The sequence below is a fragment of the Cydia amplana genome, chromosome 3 (assembly GCF_948474715.1).
Source record: "Cydia amplana chromosome 3, ilCydAmpl1.1, whole genome shotgun sequence".
Lineage (NCBI taxonomy): Eukaryota > Metazoa > Arthropoda > Insecta > Lepidoptera > Tortricidae > Cydia > Cydia amplana.
In genome coordinates this window covers 20,160,027-20,173,433 of record NC_086071.1, presented here as the reverse complement: position 1 = coordinate 20,173,433, position 13,407 = coordinate 20,160,027, and the positions used below count along the sequence as shown (strand labels likewise).

Below are 13,407 nucleotides of genomic sequence, written 5' to 3'. Positions count from 1 at the left end.
TTAATACAGACGGATTAGTAGGTATAGAAAAACCAGCCATGCTCTAACGTGACGTGACGTACGCGTTTGCGTTAAGTGTCATTTTGTATGGGATATTGAGTTTACAAAACGTCCCGCTTGGCGTGCTGTTCTAAATCCCATACAAAAATAGACATAGCATAACGCAAACGCGAACGCTCGTCACGCCATCGAATGAAATTGGCACTAGGGTCTCTGAAGTCAAAAATGTGGGTCTCTATTGTTTCCCAAAAAGTTTTAAGTCGTAATGTATTGTTTGCAAGCATTTTCGTTACTCATAATTCATTTGGTTCAGAAACGCGTCACTTTTCAGGATTGTAACCTAACCTATCTATTAGGATAACCGAACGAAAATCCTGAAAAATTAACGGTTTCAGTTTTATGACTAATGATAATAATGACAAACAATACATTATGACTAAAAACTTTATGGGAAACAAAGGGACCGGACCCTCAAAAATGTAATAAGAGTTTTTTTCTATATTCTGTCACTGCTACTATAGAGAAAAAAATACATAGATTGCTCACTCCATACATCAGTTTTAGTACCAAAAAGACTATTAGCATCTAGCATCGAGTAGCGGAACTATCAGTACTGCTACTTGACAATAGATGTAGCACCGACCGGAAAGTCTTATGCTGTTGAGATAAGACTTTCCGGTCGGTGCTACACCTATTGTCAAGTAGCAGTACTGATAGTTCCGCTACTCGATGCTAGATGTAGACACTGAAATTAATAGTCTAACTGATGTATGGAGTGAGCACTCTTGTCTTACTATATTTCTCTATGCTGCTACTTAAATTATATTATACATAGACGTGACGTCACTTTACGTCCTTCACCTTAATGAAGACTTTACAAAAGACAGACGCAAAAGCAAATATAATATCCGTTGTAAAACATTTGGCGCTAAAAAGCGTCCCATTTTACGAGCAGACGCTAAGATAGCGTTTCGGGTGATATTCTCAAGTAAACGAGCTTTTTGCCTCTTGCAAGTTTTGTAATTTTTTTTAGGGTTCGTACACAAAGGGTAAGAACGGGACCCTAAATACTATGAATCCGCTGTCCGTCTGTCTGTTTGTCTGTCCGTCTGCCTGTCTTTTACCATGGCTGTATCTCATGAACCGTGATAGCTAGATAGTTGAAGTTTTCACAGATTATGTATTTCTAATGCCGGTATAACAACAAATATTAGTATATTAGTATTATAATAACAGAATAAAATAAATATTTAAGTGGAGCTCCCATACAACAAACGTGATTTTTTTGCCGTTTTTTGCGTAATGGTACGGAACCTTTTATGCGCGAATCCGACTCGCACTTGGCCGACTTTTACTTGAAGTCGGTAAGCAATAGGAACAGTCCAAGACTCGGCGCGTTTTCTATAGGTAACTTCTACAGAATAGGTATACGTACCTACTCGTGTAACCATACAGAATGAATCTTCCAATAGGGCCGGTAAGAGGAGCAAGGACTTATTTAGACGGTGCGAGAACTCGCATGGGAGTTTCATTACATTGCGTTATTTGAACTTGCTGAATTGATGTAACCTTAGTGGTCCGCAATGTAACTAAAATCGTATACCTAATGAAACCCCACTTATAATAAAATAAATATATCTTATCCCCACTTATAATGAAATAAATATATCATATCTTATACGAGTTCGCGCGCCGTTAAATGAGCCATAAAGAATGACTAACGTTAGACCGGGCCGAAATTTCCGGCGCTTACTTTTCTATGTCAGATGACCGTGATCACGTGATGCTTTTTATAGATAACGAAGCGCCGGAACGGCTGAGGGGCTACCGCAACAACCGAATTACGCAAATTACGGGGATCTGTCTCTTTTACTCCAATGAAGGCGTAATTAGAGTGACAGAGAAAAATGCCCGCAATTTGCGAAATTCAGTTTTCGCGGTAGCCCCTCTGGAAGCACCGGCCGGCCAGCGAAAGTCAAAACTCAGGATTCGAATCGCTGAAGTGCCTAGAGAAGCCTCAAGATTGCTAATTAAATTTATGGCAGACGTATTGTGATCCGAAAAAGCGCTACGACTTTTTAAAAAATCCGTTAATTCTGAAACTACTGCGTCTTAAAATGTTCACCCTGTAGATAGAAGACACAATGCTTAGAATTAAAGCGAAAAAAACTTAATATTAATATTTATTCTTTAGATTAATGCAGGCGACTTGAAGATTTCAGCCGGCGTGCTTTGCCCGAAAATGAGACTTAAAGGATGACTCACGTTAGAACGGTCCGGGTCCGGGCCGAGCCGAGTGGATACTCATCGAGCCAAGACCCTTGCCAAGGCGTTCCGGTTGTGAGCCACAAAAGCTCCGTTACATAAAAGGAGACTACAGTCAAGCTTCCGAGCAAATTTTCCTTAAATTTCTCATCCTGTATAATAAGACAATCTGCCGTATTCGAACTTCAATTCGAAGAGACGACACGTACTAGATCCATTCTAGATACGTTATAGTTTAGATTTCAACTAGTTCTCTTTTGCAGCGTAATTCGAGCAACCAATGTCACTTTTACGTTAGATAGAGTTAGATATCTATTAGATGTGAATTGGATATCTAAGCCATATCTTGTGGAAATCGTTCAAGAGTATCTCCAGAATCGCGCAAATGTCAAATTTGACAGGTTAGATCTTAACATATCGTTATCGTATCTTGGCGATGTCTAAAAGATATCTAATTGATGTCTATTACAAAATCCGAATAGGGCCGTGAGTCAAGATATAATGCGACAAAAACGCGTCTCGTAAGATTAATGTGGGTCACTGGAAGATTTCGCCCGGCGTGCTTTGTACGAAAATGAGTGTTACCGGGACTTAATTTGGGGTAAAAATGGTGATAAAAGGATGATAAAGTGATAAATGTTTTGTCAATTAATCATACATCGGGTTTTTGGTGCAGGAATGTTTTTTTTATTTATTTATCATCATACAGTACAACCATTTTTATTTAACAATGTTATTTATCGCCAAACTGCGATTGCGGTTTGTTGGCGATATAGCGCTCATTTTTACATGTTTTTTTAGCATTAGAAAAAAGTCTCGCGATCTTGACGTGTCTTTTGAAAAACGGTTTTTTAGAATCAGTCACTATTATCATTATTTATGAAAGCAAAAGAATGTAAATAATCGTATAAGATTCATAATTGTTACATATTTTCGTGACTTAAAAAAAAAGTGTTTTTCAATAAAAATACACGTCATGATTGTTTACCTTTTTTCTAATTCAAAAAAAAACTAACTATAGCCAATATAGCCATGAACATTAACATTGCAGTCTGAATTCGAATGTTACCTTAAGATAACAAGTTGTATGTACAGTCGCCATCAGATATATCGGAGCGGCTAAGGTGCTCACAAATATCTGAACACGCCTCTAATACTGTCAGGGCGTTAGAGTGCGTGCTCAGATATTGTGAACACCTTGGCCGCTCCGATACATCTGATGGCGACTGTACCACTCATGCAAATCAGTAAACATAAACATGAATACATTACATAACAGTTATATAATATGATAATATCCATTTCCCAGCATTTACGTAATTCTCTAACGATTAGCTAAAGCACGTAGGTAATTTGATTATTTTTATCAGCACGTGAATCTGCAGTCTTGGTGAATTAAGTTAGGTAATTTCGTTTTAATTTGTAAGCTCATGTTTATTTACAATTTTAGATAAGCTGGAATGTTATATAATACTTTAATCTCTCGCGTTTTGTACACATATTTAATCAGTTTAATCACACAAACGGGTCTACCGCGATATTTTTACTAATTTCGGGTAGTTCAATGTTGTTTTAATTAAAGTCTATTTTTTTATTCGGTAGACTAAAATGACATTTCATAGTATGAGATGACACATGATGTTCATACTATGAAATGTCATTTTAGTCTACCGAATAAAAAAACAGACTTTATATCCTACGTTAGATTATAAACTAACGGGTTCACAATCTTACGGTGTCATATGGTAGACAACAGGCGGTCTCACCCAGGGATCGAAAGGATAATTATCATTAATAGTTATTTTGTAATTATCGGGATAATTGTCGTGATTTTTATGGCTGATAATTATATATTTGATAATAACCTAAAAAAGCGGCCAAGTGCGGACTCGCCTATGAAGGGTTCCGTATTCAGGGGATTTATGACGTATTAAAAAAAAACTACTTACTAGATCTCGTTTAAACTAATTTTCGGTGGAACTTTGCATAGTAATGTACATCATATATATTTTTTAGTTTTATCATTCTCTTATTTTAGAAGTTACAGGGGGGGGGGGGACACACATTTTACCACTTTGGAAGTGTCTCTCGCGCAAACTATTCGGTTTAGGCAAAAAAACCGGCCAACGGACTCGCGCACGGAGGTATCCGCACCATCAACAAAAAATAGAGCAAAACAAGCAAAAAAACGGTCACCCATCCAAGTACTGACCCCGCCCGACGTTGCTTAACTTCGGTCAAAAATCACGTTTGTTGTATGGGAGCCCCGCTTAAATCTTTATTTTATTCTGTTTTTAGTATTTGTTGTTATAGCGGCAACAGAAATACATCATCTGTGAAAATTTCAACTGTCTAGCTATCACGGTTCGTCGGTTCGTGAGATACAGCCTGGTGACAGACGGACGGACGGACGGACGGACGGACAGCGGAGTCTTAGTAATAGGGTCCCGTTTTTACCCTTTGGGTACGGAACCCTAAAAATGATATTAGAAACCTCAATATCATTTTTGAAGACCTATCCATGGATAGATACCCCACACGTAAGGATTTGATGAAAAAAAAATTTATGAGTTTCAGTTTTAAGTATGGGGAACCCCCAAAATTTATTGTTTTTTTTCTATGTTTGTGTGAAAATCTTAATGCGGTTCACAGAATACATCTACTTACCAAGTTTCAATAGTTCTTATAGTTTCGGATTAAAGTGGCTGTGACATACGGACGGACGGACAGATAGACAGACAGACAGACAGACAGACAGACAGACAGACATGACGAATCCATAAGGGTTCCGTTTTTTGCCAGTTGGCTACGTAACCCTAAAAACGCCCCAATCATTAAGTTTTACTATCTAAGAATATCCATACCTGGGATAATTATTCGATATTTATCGGATAATTATCGCGATAATTATCAAAGGCTATAATTACCTGGATAATTTCAGCTAAAAAGCAATTTCTTCCAGACAACCTTACTTAAAATGTTTGTTTGATTGGTTTTGTTTTACAACAAATTGTAGCACCGCTCGCAATCTTTCTGCTTAGCCTTAAGGTTGACTGGTAGATAATGCCTCATTGGCATTAAGTCCGCCTTTTGTACTGAGAGCATTTTCCGATGTGCAGTAAAGATTAAATAAATAAATGTTTATCCACGATAAATATATCTAAATTGATTTCATGAAATATAAAGTTTCGCAAGCCAAGTAATACGAAATTGATTGCTTTTCCTTCGCCATTTTCTAGATCAATTCTGCGAGATTAATAAATTTTAGGGCCGATATTAAAATATCTTGTCTACATTACGGTACAAGAGCTAGTGCTGGAATAAAAACCCTCTAAAAATCCTAAAAACAACGCTTACAAAGTAAAAAAATAAATCTTTAGAGATTTTTGGTTACCATTTCAAAAAACCGCATCTAAATTGGTCCATCCGTTTGAATGCTACGATGCCTCAGACAGACAGACATTGGCATCAAACTCATGACACTCCTCTATTTGCGTCGGAGTTAAACTAAAACTAGTACCTACCCAAAAGAAAAGGATTAAGTAGTATAGTTTTTTGTTCGTATTTACTGACTTTGGTTTGACCAACTATACCTACTTATTTGTGTGTTCATGTCACATTTCATGTTATTTCATAATGTTGTTTAAAAATGAGAGCGTAATTTCCATTGTATAGCCACAGAATTCAGAATAATAATACTAGGTACTTACAGAAGATCCATTCTCTAACAAAACGCGTCTATTACTTATGACCGCTAGGTGGCGCAAGCGCGAGCAGGCGTCCGTTTCGTAGCGGTGCGCGGCAACTACTATGGCTAGACACCACAAATGGTGTGGGCCGCATGTACTTGTACCGACGCGACGAAATCGCGGAGTATAGCGCCTGCTATAGCAGGCGCTATACTCCGCGGCAACTATGTTTTATAGTAATAAACTAAAAACAAATCATAAAAGCGGCCAAGTGCGAGTCGGACTCGCCCATGAAGGGTTCCGTATTTAGGCGATTTATAACGTATAAAAAAAACTACTTACTAGATCTCGTTCAAACCAATTTTCGGTGGAAGTTTACATGGTAATGTACATCATATATTTTTTTTAGTTTTATCATTCTCTTATTTTAGAAGTTACAGGGGGGGGACACACATTTTACCACTTTGTTAAGTGTCTCTCGCGCAAACTATTCAGTTTAGAAAAAAATGATATTAGAAACCTCAATATCATTTTTGAAGACCTATCCATAGATACCCCACACGTATAGGTTTGATGAAAAAAAATTTATGAGTTTCAGTTCGAAGTATGGGGAACCCCAAAAATTTATTGTTTTTTTTCTATTTTTGTGTGAAAATCTTAATGCGGTTCACAGAATACATCTACTTACCAAGTTTCAACAGTATAGTTCTTATAGTTTCGGAGAAAAGTGGCTGTGACATACGGACGGACAGACAGACGGACAGACAGAAAGACATGACGAATCTATAAGGGTTTCGTTTTTTGCCATTTGGCTACGGAACCCTAAAAATCAGTATATTTTTTTCAAATCATCCTAAAATTGTAAACCTTCCGGAGCTAGCTCTTTGTCTATGATATTAGTAGGCGTTCCCATCTGGTCAAATATGCTCAGCGCGATGAGGATGATAGCGAAGTGCTCAAAATGGTTCTTTCTAGGGTTCCGTACCCAAAGGGTCAAAACGGGACCCTATTACTAAGACTCCACTGTCCGTCTCCGCCTGTCTGTCACCAGGATGTATTTCATGAACCGTGATAGTTGAAATTTTCACAGATGATATAAATATTCCGTAATAAAAAAAGGGAATTGGAAAGTAAAACGCCCTAGAGCAGGAACGTCTAACTTTCAACCCGCTTCATAGATAAACAATGCGACTTTCAGAGCACGAGAAACGAAAAATACTAAAGGCAACATCTGGGGCCCGTTTCTCAAAAGCTTGTAACTTGTAATACAAGCGGATGTCACTTTTTGTGACAGCTTTTATTAGAAAGGGACTTTCACTTGTATTACAAGTTACAAGCTTTTGAGAAACGGCCCCCTGGTAAAGTACATGTGTTAAGCCTCGTTCACACGATATATTTATAGACGTGTAATGCCCGTGTTACGCGCACACAATGGAGTCCGAACAAAGCTCGCAATTATCTTCTACGCCTCTGTGAGCCGGTGGGTAAGAGTTAAAATAAGTAGTTTATCTTTATATAAGAGCCGACACTTTTTAGGGTTCCGTACCCAAAGGGTAAAAACGGGACCCTATTACTAAGACTCCGCTGTCCGTCCGTCCGTCCGTCCGTCCATCTGTCACCAGGCTGTATCTCACGAACCGTAGACAGTTGAAATTTTCACAGATGATATATTTCTGTTGCCGCTATAACAACAAATACTAAAAACAGAATAAAATAAAGATTTAAGTGGGGCTCCCATACAACAAACGTGAATTTGACCGAAGTTAAGCAACGTCGGACGGGGTCAGTACTTGGATGGGTGACCGTTTTTTTGCTTGTTTTTTTTTTGCTTGTTTTGCTCTATTTTTTGTTGATGGTGCGGAACCCTCCGTGCGCGAGTCAGACTCGCACTTGGTCGGTTTTTTTTACACTTCACGCAACAACTTTGGAGTCCGCGCACCTTTGCGCCGCCTGTAAGTGATATGTTTCACATTTTCAACACAAACACAACACAAGTTTTCAAAACCAAATCCTTGAAAGTCTAGCTGACACAACTTAATTTCTTTGTAAAGCTTTTTACATTGCTATCTAGTCGCTAGTGTGCGTTAAGTTTAGTTAAGTTTAGGTACTGTAGCATTATAATAATAATAATAATAATAATAATAATGGTCTAATAGCGAAGAGTCTCGACCAACATCTTGAGAGACTCTCGCTAGGTGGTTGGATCAAGGGTCAGATGCAGAAGGCGGTGATCTTGGACACGGCGCGGATAGTCCGCCGGTTCCTCTCTCTGCAGCCCTGACCACCGGCAGCTTGGGCCTTGCCCCGCTGCTGGCGGCACCCTAGGTTAGGTTTTTTATAATATGTTTATACGTATTGTGTATTGTTTTTGTAAGTGTTTTTGTATTTTATTTTTATATCCATATTATAAAATAACCTAGCCTAAGAGTTAAAATAAATAAAGAGAATAATAATAAAGCCCATTTTATTTCCAATCAACAATTTGTTTTTTTTTTTTTTTTTTACATGCATTTTGATTAAATTACATTTATCTAAATTATAGTTATATTATATTTAACTGTTACCGGTGATCGGAACCCCTTCTTGGGTATAGGCCTCCTCCAGCTTTTGCCAGGCCTCTCTGTCCATTGCACTCTTCCTCCATTCCTCTCCTGCTATCGCTTTTATATCGTCTATCCACCTTTTCCTAGGACGCGCTCTTTTCCTCTTTCCTGTTGGTCCTTCCCATCTAGTTGTCTCTAATGTCCATCTCTTCTCCGTGTACCGTGCTATATGTCCTGCCCAGCGCCATTTCTGTTTTAGAGCATAATGTAAAGCGTCTATAATTTTCGTTTTTCGTCTTATTTGTTCGCTTTTTACTTTTTGTATTCTTCTTATTTTTAGTACGCTTCTTTCCATTGCTTTCTGGCATACTGCTAACTTGGTTTTTACTATTTTATTATATGTCCACGTTTGGCATCCATAGGTGAGAGAAGGTAGAATACAGGTATCCAAGACGACTTTCTTTAGGTGGAGGGGGAAATCCCCTTTCAAGATTTCTTTGAGGGACCAAAACTTTTTCCAACTCATATTTATACGGCGGTCGACCTCTTGTTCCTCATTATTGTCTTCGAACGATATCTGTTTTCCTAAGTATATATAGGATTTTACATATTCAAGCGGCTTACCCTTAAGGTTTATCGTATTTGCGTGAGAGTTTGTCATTACTTTCGTTTTATTTTCGTTCATTTTTAGGCCTACTTTTTCGCTTTCTGTGTTCAAATCATTCATCATTTTTTCTAACCCATTCCTTGTTTCTGCGAATAGAACAATGTCGTCCGCGAATCTGAGGTGAGTAAGACGGTCTCTGTTGACTCTAATCCCTTCTGATTGCCAATTGAGGTTATCAAAAATGAGTTGTAACACAATTATGAATAGCTTGGGTGAGAGGGGGTCTCCTTGCCTCACGCCTCTACAGATTGGTATGTCAGGACCTCTTTTCTCTAGTTTGACTTGGCTTATGCTACCCTTGTAGATGTTTTTCAGTACTCTAATGTAATTTTCGTTTATGTGACATTTATTCAGAGCTTCCCAAATAGCATCGTGGGAGATCGAGTCAAACGCTTTGGCGTAGTCGATGAAAGCAATATAAAGTGGCTTGTTGAACTCTTTATATTTCTCTATCACTTGCTGCATTACTTGTATGTGGTCTGTTGTAGAAAATCCAGAACGAAATCCCGCCTGTTCCATCGGCTGAAGTTTGTCGATTTGTGGGTTCAATCGGGTTTGCAGGATTGATGTAAACAGTTTATACACACTTGAAAGAAGGCTTATGGGGCGATAATTGGCAATATCTCGAGGATCTCCCTTCTTGTAGAGAAGAATTATGTCGGATCGCTTCCATTGTTCTGGGACCTGACCTGTGTTGAGAACCTTGTTGAATAAGTATGTAAGTGGGTGGGTTAACAGGGCAGCACCGGTTTTTAGGGCTTCATTCTGTATACCGTCGGGACCGGGACTTTTGTCAGTTTTAAGTTTTTGAATGTGTTTAGTGACTTCCATGCTCTCCACTGGCGGTAGACAGTTTGTGCCTTGGAAGTTTTCCATTGTTTCGTCATTTGAAGTGGTGGGATAAGTTGAGTTCAATGTTTTGTCGTATAGTTGCTTGTAAAAAGTTGTGGCGCAGCTCATGATGTCTTGTCTGGTCCTGGTTTCCCCTGAAGTTGTTTTTAGGTTTTGAATCCAGTTTTGGTGTGTGGTCAGTTTTTTATAGGCTTTTTTCGTGCTTCTGTAATCTTGTAGATTAGCCTCAATTATTTTGTTCCTATGATCTTTGTAGTCCTTATCGATTGCCCTACTTGTTGTCTTGAATAATCTGCTCAATTCGTTTTTCATTTCTTTAGTTTTTTGCTTCGTTTTCAAAAGTTCAGTTCGTCTTGTAAGGAGAGCTCGAGTAGGTTCACTAAGTATTTTGTCGATGGTTCTTAGTTCTTTCTTATTCGACTTACATGTAAGACTGGTGTTAATAAAGTTAACAAGCTTATTGTAAAAAAATTGAATATTTTCTTCTTCATCATGGTGTGATTCCAGTTGATATATGTTGACCTCTAGGTTTATTAAATATGACTGTATATCTTCTTCCGTTCTTAAAGGCTTGGGTTGTGCTTTGTACGATGTTCTACTCATTTTGACTTGATCCAGTATGTAAGTAGCTCTAACTAAGCGGTGATCAGATCTGAATCCAAAGCCATGTAGTACTTGTACGTTTCTTATCTTTGCAGGGTGCTTCGATAAAATAAAATCGATTTCGTTTTTTATGTTGCCGCACGGGGAGAGCCAGGTCCATTTGCGATTTTTACGTGCTTTAAAAAAGGTGTTCATAATTAGCAGTTTTTGTTCCAACGCATATTGAATAAGTTTCTCCCCTCTTTCATTTCTGTGGCCATATCCAAATTTTCCCAAAACAAAGCTTTCATTGTCGTCTGTTTTCGACTGGCCAATTTTTGCGTTAAAATCACCGACAATGAGGACATTTTCTCCTGCCTGTCCTTGAGCTTCCCGTAGAGTGTCGTAGAACGAGTTGATTTCTTGCTCTGTAGCCTTTTCAGTCGGTGCGTATACTTGTATTATTGTAAACATATGGTTATCGTATTTCATTTTTAATAAAGCAACTCGATCCGAAAGTGCTGAGAAACTTATTATCTTATTTTTATGTTCTTTTTTTATTAAAAAGCCAACTCCATATAGGCCAGGTGTTTCACCGTTGTAGCAGAAAATATAGTTTTCGTGTTCTTCAATTGCACAGCCCATTCTTCTAACTTCTGCCAGGCCAAGTACATCGATTTTTATTTTTTGTAGCAGATATGTCAGTTCTATAAATTGTTTTGTTGATGCCAATGATCTTACATTGAGTGTTCCAATCATGAGGGTCTGTTGCGGTTGTTTTATTGTTCTAGTTGTATTTGTATTTTTAGTGCTTGCTGGAGGGTTGCGGTCTTTTTCCCCCACGGGGACCAGCCGGCTTGGGGGAGGTTGTTTCTTTTCTATTGTTTCATTATTAGGTTTCTGATTCCGATCCCCGGTAATTGATTGCTATTGCTTCGTTATTTTTGGGACTGTTGAGAGAGAGTTGGAGGGGGATCGACTTCTCATCATATCAAATGCATTAATTCTGTTGGTCTTTGATGAACTTAGCGTTTGTTGTTTTCTTGGTTGTAAATTATCTTGTGGTGACGTTGACAGCTCTCTCTTCCTTTTGTCTATGGCCCTTGTGTTTTCCTTTACAATAAGTTTGTCATATTTTATGTATGCTAAGTTTCCTTTATCCCTTTCTTCCAATAGTTTCGGCTGCAGTGATTTTCTTATCTCTAAAGTTTCTTTTGAGTAGTCTTCTGTTATATATACCTCCTTTAGTTTTTTTTTGTTTCATATAATTTCCTTCTTTTTCCACCCACTAACCAATGAAAGGAGCGTAGGCCTCGGTTTCTCACTTTCATTTCTTACACCAATACGATAGATTTTGTTAATGTGATAGTCCTCTATTATTATGTTCAATTCGTTCAAAAATATTTTTTTGATACTTTCTGTTAAATCCAGTGTAGACTTTTCCTTTTCCGCTAATCCGTGAATTATAATATTATTGCTTCTCTTCTCTCTTTCTAAATGCTCCACCTTTTTTTCCAGGTTTTCCACTTTAAGTTTTAATATTTTGTTTTCTTCTTGCATGGGTTTTAATTTTTCTTCCATTTTATCCAGTATTGTATTTGTTAATTCCTCTGTTTGTTTTTTCATTTCAATTTTCATATTGTCAAATAACAGTTGGAATTGGTCTTCCATGATTCACGTGTAATGGAACGTATGTATTTAAATTTTTTCGTTGGCAACACTGAGGTGGCACTGTCAGGTGCTACGTTCGTTGACAGTTCTGAAGTTTAGATGAAAAAAAACTAACCTCGAAGTTTCACCGATGTTATACATCCAATTTTTGCTGGTAGTCTCGTAGATTATGTGTTGTTTATTATTAAAAGCACTGAGTTACACTTAGTTTCTTGTTCGGCCGTTATGTGATTGTAGGAATTGTGACTTGGAACTGTTTTTGTGCAATGATTATATGGAGCGGCGACACTGTGATGTTTACGATATGACAACCGGAACCGGAACTCTAGCATTGTAACTGTAGCATTACCTTACCTATATTATGTATAGTTCTCAGTGAGAGCGTTTTAGGAGGTAAATAGGTGCACATCTTCTGAACTGTAATCTTATCATTCACTTTTACTGTAGTTACTTCTGTTGTTTCTCCAATAAAGAAAAAAAATATACTCTCACACAGGGTATCTGCAGCCTATAAATCATCATATAAATTCTCGTTTACACAATAAGTATATTTATAGATTTGTATAAATTAAAAAAAAACTGTATCTACTACTTGTTTACCTTCACTCTGTCAATATTGTGTATCGAGCTCGCACCTTTTGAACCATAATGACATATTAATATAAATATCTCGTACAAAAGGTCCATTGTCAGTTTGCTAACGGATATGAAATACTATTAGTGCGAAATGCGGAAATGGTATTCGAAAAACCGGCCAAGTGCGACTCGACTTCGCGCACTAAACGCATAAAACTGAAAAAAAAAACAAGTACTTAAAAACAGAATAAAATAAATATTTAAGTCGGGCTCTCATAAAGCAAACGTGATATTTTTTGCCGTTTTTTACGTAATGTTACGGAACCCTTTGTGCGCGAGTCCGATTCGCACTTGGCCGGTTTTTGGTACATGTTGTGATTTCATATTTTTTTCCGCCCAGATTGAGGATTTCTTCAAACCAACCAAATTTAACCAAAAAATGTCGACAAGAAAATATAAAACAGTGAAAAAGGAATACTTAAAGATTTTTTCCTCAAGATGGAAGTCAAACCTGTCAAAGTGAGCAAAGTCAGGAATAAAGAAGGCATGAATTATTTCTTTC

General features: G+C 37.7%; 1 pseudogene; it reads right to left on the bottom strand.

Moving 5' to 3' along the window:
- Window positions 1-11,525: 11,525 nt before the first annotated feature.
- On the bottom strand, window positions 11,526-12,269 carry LOC134662985 (uncharacterized; annotated as a pseudogene).
- Window positions 12,270-13,407: the final 1,138 nt, after the last annotated feature.